Source organism: Nematolebias whitei, chromosome 2, assembly GCF_014905685.2.
Source record: "Nematolebias whitei isolate Nwh7 chromosome 2, NemWhi1, whole genome shotgun sequence".
Taxonomy (NCBI): Eukaryota; Metazoa; Chordata; class Actinopteri; order Cyprinodontiformes; family Rivulidae; genus Nematolebias; species Nematolebias whitei.
In genome coordinates, this window is record NC_056499.1 from 3,797,679 (window position 1) to 3,806,658 (window position 8,980).

Here is an 8,980-nt window from a genome sequence, read left to right on the forward strand (position 1 = left end):
CCTGGACTATAGAAAGTACACCTGGATTATAGAAAGTACACCTGGACCTGTCATTCTGTGTCGGTTTCTACTTCCTGTCCTCTTAAACCCAGCTGGTCAAAGCAGATGGCCTCTCGTCCTGAGTCTGGTTCTTCTGGAGGTTTCTTCCTGTTAAAGGGAGGTTTTCCTTCCCACTGTCTCCTTTGTGCTTGCTCGGGATGGGAGACTGTGACTAAGTGAAGATTCAACACAATCTGCTGCTTCCTTAGATACAGAACTTTACTAATTGTCTTTTTATATATATGAACGTTTCTGTTCAGTGTCCAGAGACGACTTCTGTTGTGACTTGGAGCTACAGAAATAAACTGAATTGAACTGAATATGTGTCTGAGTCTTCTACCTTTGGGAACTGATAGGTGACTTCAGGGTTGTAGGAGTTCTTGCTGGGTTTCTTCTTCAGTGAAACCACCACAAAGTACTCAAAGAGCTCTCTCTCCTGCCACTCGATGAGCTGCAGCTCCAGCGTGCGGTAGCTCGGAGCTCGTCGGAGGATGGACTGCAGTTTCAGTAACCTCTGGGTGTGAGCTGAGGAGAGAAGTGAACATCAGTAACAAAACTTATCTTAAAAATAAAAAAACCTAAACAAGATATTAGAGCCTGTCAGGAAACTAAATGATCTTGTATCTTAGCATGTACTTCACTATTCACGTTTGTACGGCTCTCGTTGACTTTAAACAGAGTTTTTGTTGATTTGTGCATGAAAAAAATGAATCAAACACAGAGCTGTCAATTATCTGGTCAAGGTGGGTCACTTGTAGGCCTGTCACGATAACAAATGTTGCTGGGCGATTAATTGTCTCGGAAATTATTGCGATAAACGATAATATTGTTTGAAATTTGACAGTAACTAATAATTATTGTCAAACTTAAGAAGAAATGTTGGTTAATTTGTTTTGTGTGTAGCATCTTTTTGGGCCAATGGAAGATAAAGTAGTATAAGACTAATTGAACTGAAGGATGGACAGTGAGGGGGCGAGCAGCGTGTCTCTTTAAGACAAATGGAAGGGAGGCCCCTTGATGTGACATGGGCTGTCTCTCTTCAGTTCTCAAAATAGCGGACGCTCGGTGTGGTTTGAGCTCTTTAGCATAACATTTGTCACACAAAGCTTTTAATTAAAAATCAGTAAACAAGTTCTCAACTTCTTTTTGCAGAAAAAAACAACTTTTTACACGAAGGCACGAGTTTCAACCGAGAATTTTGGAGCTTCGACAAGACCCAGGTTTTTTCCCGAGGTCGGCCTGTTAGCTTAGCATCTCAGTTTAGCTGCTTTTAACGATCCAAAAACGCGATTTTGGTCGATTAAAACAGATTTAAAAGATAAAGGGAGGGGTCAGTGAAGAGCACCGGAGTTGAGCCTTTTGTCGTCCAGTGTCTTCAGTAGAAAGAGAGACACACGAAGAAACGATAAAGCCGATAAATGAAAATGAGGTCGATAAATTTCATTTATCATGCGATGAATTGATTTATTGTTTATTGCGACAGGTCTAGTCACTTGCTAAACAGAACTCAGAAATGTTGCACTTCATCTCTGAACATGAACGTTGAGGTAACTCACCTTTGAAGCGGTCATCAGAGTCACTCTCACTCTCGCTGTTGTCATCTAAAGACAAATGGACAAAAAGTTATGTTTTCTGCAGGTCTGTGGAGCAGCTTAAACTGTTTCTGTTGTGAAGAAAAAAGAGTGAGAGCTCTATGTGGGTGGAGGAGACATAAATATTTGGTCACTTATCTGCCTGTGGATAAAGGGCAGCCCTTACCTCGGAGAGACGCCGTCTCAACATTGGACATGGACAGCTTTTTTAGCCTCTTCTTCCCTCGTTTAGTGCAGTAAATGGAGTTGATCCTTTGGACCAGCTGTAAACAGAGACAAGAGGAAATTATCCATGAGGAACTCAAAGTTCTGCCAGTCTTTTGATCCTTACTGAAAAGGAAGCAGGCACGTTCCTGTCCAGAAACAACAGTGTAAAACACCTGACGTGTATGTTAAAGCTTGAGAAAATTAAACCCGTATCCAGAGAGTTCTTAAGAAAATTCACCTCAAGGGCAGAAATTCTCACAGTAATTACACGTGCACGAAGACATTGTGTCCTAAAAACATATTTTTCAAATAAAAGGATTACTAATGATCCAGAACTGTTCTGACTACAGAAACCGGAGCTGGTCTGTGAGGCAGAAACTTCTTGTAGCTGTTTGTTTAGGATCTAGTGGCGTGTACCTTGGGGATCCTCCAGTGCCTGCGTGAAGACAGGGCATCGCTGGTGCTGCACAGATTATCATCCAGCAGACCGCAGGGGGACGTTGAGACTCCAATCTGGGGAATGAGCATTTCATCGTGGCTGTAGCGCTTGGAAAGCTGCGACATCTGGTGGCTCTTCCTGTCGCTTGGACCGGGGAGGCGAAGAGACTGGCTACTGGGTTTGGAAGGCAGCTGGTTACAAAGAAAACAGACCAGTCTGGTACTCCTCATTCAGTCAATCATCGATTTTTGTAAACATTAATTATGATGGAGGTCATTGCTGAAACTGCATAGTAGTAGAAAAAACAAATCTGAAAACACAAATCACAGCCAACATCAGTTTCCAACTTTTTCCCCAGTTCAGCCTCAGCGTTCCTTTTTCAGTCTCAACCGAGAGGTCGGATCATTTTTTTAATCTTTAAACTCGCATCGTGTTCACATAAACCAGCGTCTAAACGAATCCAAACCAACTCTTCAGAAAATGCTACAGTAGTGACTGAGCGCGCAGTAAAACGGCTCAAGAACCTCAGTTATGCACATAAAGGTCCGTTAGTGGCTCCACTCTCAGACTGGTATCTCGCTGAAGGTCAACAGAGAAATGAGACGCCTACCGAGGCCTCGCGGCGTTAACGAGCTCTGTCCAGGTTCTTTCATCAATCATAAACATTTCTCCCTGTCCGCGCCAGTTTATTTAGAAATGTGAGGAAATAAACTGATTTCTATTAAGAGCTAAGGTGATCATAGTTGCTGCTTTTGTAAGATAAAAAAAATTCATTATGATTATTGTTTAAAGCAGAACATTGTGAAATTAGTCAGATTAGGGCCTTGTTCTGGATTATTACCACCAGTAAACTGATTTTGTTGACTACCTTAACTTGAATAAAGTCCAATCAGAGTGCACAGTAAAATAAATGAGCTGTACTATATTATTTATAGAATATATATAGTCTGATGTTAATGTGTCAACATGCTGTTTTCCTTTCGTCTGCTCCCTTCTTCTCCACAGTGGAGAAGTGGCACAACTCTTTTACACCAGACGCCCTTCCTGACGCAACTTATGCTCAAACCCACAGCATCAGGAATACAAGACCACAGCACTCACTAACCACTGAGCTACCGTGTCCCTACATTGTATGAAAATGTAAATATCATAAGTACTTCCTAAGTATTTACTGAGCGGTTTGCATCATCAGTCATCATCGCACAAAAAGGATTCGGCTCTTTCTTTCGTATTTGCCTTTTTTTACGTTTTCTTCTTGTTGTGTGTACAGTTCGAACCACATACTGCATGTACTCAGCATGTACTCAGCATGTACTCAACATGTACTCAGCATGTACTCAGCATGTACTCAGCATGTACTCAGCATGTACTCAACATGTACTCGACATGTACTCAACATGTACTCAGCATGTACTCAACATGTACTCAACATGTACTCAGCATGTACTCAACATGTACTCAACATGTACTCAGCATGTACTCAGCATGTACTCAGCATGTACTCACCATGTACTCAACATGTACTCAGCACGTGCTCAGCACGTACTCAACACGTACTCAACATGTACTCAACATGTACTCAACATGTACTCAACATGTACTCAACATGTACTCAACATGTACTCAACATGTACTCAGCACGTGCTCAGCACGTACTCAACATGTACTCAACATGTACTCAACATGTACTCAACATGTACTCAACATGTACTCAGCATGTTCTCAACATGTACTCAGCATGTACTCAACATGTACTCAACATGTACTCAACATGTACTCAGCATGTACTCAACATGTACTCAGCATGTATGTAAACTTTATATGCAAGCTCCATCAGAGAAATATGTCTCGCTGCAGAACTGTGCAGGAAGACAACTGTTTTCCAAAAAGTAAGAATATAACCTTCCCAGAATATATCCATCCATTATCTTTACCCGTTTATTCCATTTTGGGTCACGGGGGTCGCTGGTGCCCATGTCCAGCAATCACTGTGCGAGGGGCGGGGTACACCCTGGACAGGTCACAAGTCCATCACAGGGACACATAGAGACAAACGAGACAAACAAACATTCACTCTCTCACTCACACCTAGGGACAATTTAGAGTTACCAATCAGCCTAACATGCATGTTTTTGGTCTGTGGGAGGAAACCGGAGTACCCGGAGAAAACCCACGCATGCACGGAGAGAACATGCAAACTCCACCCAGAAAGGCCCCTGGACCGGGGTTTGAACCAAGGACCTGCTCGCTGAGAGGCAGCAGCTCTACCAGTTGCACCACCGTGCTGCCCCCAGAATATATTAAATATTTAAATGAGACTAACAATTTATTCAAATTACTTATATTATTATTTTTTCTTCCATTTCTTTCCTAAATATTAAATTAGACTATTTTCTCATGGCGTAATGTTCATTTGAGCTTATCTTGAAGCATCCCTTTCTCCCCCTTTGTTCCAACAGTAAAACTGAGTCGTGGCGCTCTTTTGAAGATATTATCAACGACTTATCACCGACGCCCCGACAGGATACGTTAGGCATCAAGGAAAAATCCCTGTTGTGTTTGCTAAAGGAAAGCACGAGTGCTGCTAATGCCAACAACCCTCAGACTTACCTGAGGTGGGGAGTTCAGCTTCCTGTCCATTGTGGTCCACGATCGGCTGCTCTCCGACAGACCAGACTTACGACCAAAACTCTTCCTCTTCAGGTCGACGTCCTCGTAGGGATTCTCCTTCTCTGTGGAGATGAAACCAGAATTCTGCATCAGCAGTGAAGCAAGCAGCTCCTCGAGGGAAGAGTGTGTTTTTGACAGAAGGCAGATGAAGCTGTGGGGGTCACAGGGGGCAGTGAAGGTTGTCCCGGGGCACAGGAGGGCCTCCCTTTGGATAGTCTAAAAAGAGATGAGTCATGGAAGGTAGGTCAAAGGTCAGACCTGGCTCATCCAAGAGAACTCCCTTTTTTCAAAACAGTTTCTGTTGGCAGCGGGCCCCATGGGCCCCCGTGCGTCCAGCTGAAGCTTCTGGACAAAACTCTGCTGATGAGTCACAGTCCAGGCATGCAGAAAGTCTGAGGAAACAGAGGAAGACGAGACTCCAACTCCTCTCCGTGATTCAAGTCATGGAATAAAAAATGTTTTGTAGCACTAATTGTATAACCTCTTTGACATTTAGTTTTATTTTCATGAACTATGAACGTGCGTGCGTGTTTTTTAAATATCTCATGACCCACTGGACAACTTCTGATGAGACTTTTAGGAAATGTTCAATGGACGTACCTACATACCGTCTGGAGACAACCCAATTCAACATGGCTGCCACAGCCAAAAGACCTCAAAACCACCAAGATGGGTAATATTCAGTAAGTTTTACAGATCATGCTAAAATCTGACGTGATTATATCTGAGACTAAGTCAAAATACATATTTTAAGGACTAGGAGATCTTTGCTCCAAACCTTAGAATTAACTTTTAAAATAAAGTCTGTTAGTTTATTGGCAGAATATCTCCTGAACCACAATATTTTCTATATATGACCAAAATGAAAACAAACTTGGAATTTCTCAACTAGGCCTGTCACGATAACAAAATTTGCTGGGCGATTGTCTCAGAAATTATTGCGATAAACGATAATACTGTTTGAAATTTGACAATAATTATTTTTGTGTGTGGTACCTTTTTTCGACCACTGGATGGCAGTATAAGACTGTTTGAACCGAAGGATGGCTAGTGAGGGAGCAGCAGCGTGTGTGTTTAAGAAAAATGGGAGGGAGGTGCTTTGATGTGACATAGGCATAGTTGCCAAGTCCACTTATTATAAGCGACTTTGGGCTTCTTTTTTCGAAAGTTGCTTGCAAATCGTGGGTTGCGGTTTTTTGGGCTTGTTTTGAACGTGAAGTTGATTATTTGGGCTTGACTTTCTTTCCGAGTGAAACTGGTTGATTATCTCCTAGCTTCGAAGAATAAAGCAAAAGACGAGTGGTAGTAGGTAGTTTGTCCCTCCCACGCCCCCGTTTCCTGTTTATCGCTCCCGTCCAAGCTGGCGAGGCGACAGGCGCACACATAGACATATACAAATACGTCTGTGGGCGCGCACCCCAAACACTCATACTATGGCTGACCACTAGGGGGCTCCACTCACAGGCAGATGTCAGGATGTTCTGTTTTTAAAAATATGTAGAAAAAAAATTACATATGCAAAATGTATTTTTTATCAGAGCTCAAAAGTATGTTATTCAAAGTGTTTAGCATAATTTTACTGTTGTTAAGGTGTAATGCTATAATAAATGAATGTTCATACTGTTTAAAAACGGCCTCTATTACACGACGTGGTGGGTTGCCAGTTGGGCTTGTTTTCATAGAGCAAGTTGCTTGTTTCTATCGCAAGATCTGGCAACACTGGACATGGGCTGTTTCTCTTCGGTTCTCATTTGGAGCTTTGACAAGACGCAGGTTTTTTCCACGAGGTTGGTCTGTTAGCTTAGCTCGTAGCTTAGCTTCTTTTAACAACGCAAAAACATGATTTTGGACGGTTAAAATCGATTTTAAAGAGAAAAGAGAAAGGGAGTGGTCAGTGAAGAACACCAGAGTTGAGCCTTTTGTCATCCAGTGTCTTCAGTAGAAAGAGAGAGACACGAAGAAATGACAAAGCCGATCAATCAAAATAAGTTGTTGTTTATCATGACAGGCCTATTCTCAACACAAGATAAAGTTAAAAAGAGAAAACCACAGATGTTGCTACTGTCCTAGAGATGTTCGTCAGACGATAAATTTTGTTGGGACAAAGGAAAGCAAATCAACATTACAAAACACTGAACAGCTCTCGCTGACGTCACCTGGCAGAGGACCAACATCAATAAAGGAAGAACTTGTGTAACCCCGCAGTCTGCGTATATTCAGACAGTGCTCTGAGAATAGTTCTTGGCATTGTCTGACAAAGGTTGTAAGAACAAGAAAAAACCACAGAGAAGAATAAAAACAGCACCAGATGGGGTTGAAACGCATGACAGGAACTTTAAATGGAAGAAAATCTGTGTTATCTGTTGAAGAGGCTGGAAAAAACACAGACGTCTCCATTTGGTTCCTGTGGCTCTACTTCCTGAGTATACTAGTGGAAAACCCAGTGAACTTAAACAATGATTTTGTGTTTTTTATATCCAGAATTAAAAGACGTAGAACTTCATCCGCTTTATTTGTATGTTAATTATTCAACTGATGCAAACACGCAAACAGCCAGGGGAGGATTTCACAAGCGGCGTGTTGTGTCACGCAGTAAATTAGCCGAGTGGAGTAATTTTCTGTGCGCCGTTACAGCCGAGGAGAAGAATGAGAGAGCCCGGCTCGGCCCCACGTTGTGCCGCAGCTCCATTAAACTGGAGCAATACCGTAATAAGCGCCTGCTGGGAAAATGATATGTCTGCATAGCTACTTATGTACTGCAGGGCACTAATCTACTCCTCTGATTACAAACATCCAGCACTCGCTCCGACACAGACACACGCAGTGTTATGTAGGCTGGAGACACACCTCAGCTGCATGCTGGGATTGCACATTTCAGTGTACACAATGGACTCTGTAGGCAGGGCGAGGCGCAGAACAAACTATACCAACAATGTTAGTCTACCTCATGAGGAAAATACAGAGACCATTTACAGTGTGGCGTAGGGAGGGGTGGGTGGAAACGTGTTTTCAGACACATATATCGACAACGTTCAAGCAACTGAAGAGCCATACGTTGCACTGAAAACTAAAACTTCCACTTTCAGGCTTTCATCTTCCTTTGATGAAAAACTCAGTGTCAGTCAACATTTTTGAGTAAATATTTAAATATAAGCTTATAATAGGGATGTGTGATATGGCATGAAATTCATATCACGATATGTATTGTGAAGGGTGGCGATAACGATATATATCACGATACGTTTTTGGCATAAAACTTGCAATAGGAATGAAAAAAAATAGTGTGTCCTTTTGCCATCATTTATTTTGAAAACAGCTATACCACAAAATAATATCAATAAGAAAATTCCACTACTAGGTCCAGAGAGTTTTTAAATAACAAATCAAGTATTAGGCTTCTTTCTTGTAGTGCAAAATATATCAAATGTAGTTTTAGACATATGAAAAAAACTTTTAGATGCTTTTTTATAAGACTGTCTCTTGTTGTCTGTACCTCATCTGTGTTTTTGTCTAAAACAGGTCTCTCCTGTAAATGAGCCCTCAAGGCTCAATGAGACTAAGCTGTAAAAATAAAGGTTGAATGAAAAAAACAACAACTTTGTATTTAGTTTAAAAATGTGGTTAACCACAAAGCGGATCACTGAAGTAAGTGAATACATCATGTTTTTCAAATGATACGAGGGAGATGTCCGTCACATATTTAATGTGTTACGCTCCAAGTCAACTCAGCTAAGTTCTGCTCCGTGCCTCTTCTGATTCAACGACGCTCGTTTTATTTCTAAAATCTCACGCAGGACTTGGCCGGCTTCGTCTGGAGCTTGAAGATAAAACTGGTCATTGCAGCCATTTAGCTCAACTATTTTGTGAAAGAGTCTTTTTGTTCTCTCGGGCCTGAGAGCTCCAGAAGGAGTCGGAGAGAGTTGCTGGGAAGATGAATGTCTGGGTTTCCCTCTTGGACCTGTTGCTTCTCATGACCTAATTATGAAGATGGATGGATGGATGGATGGATGGATGGATGGATGGATGGATGGAT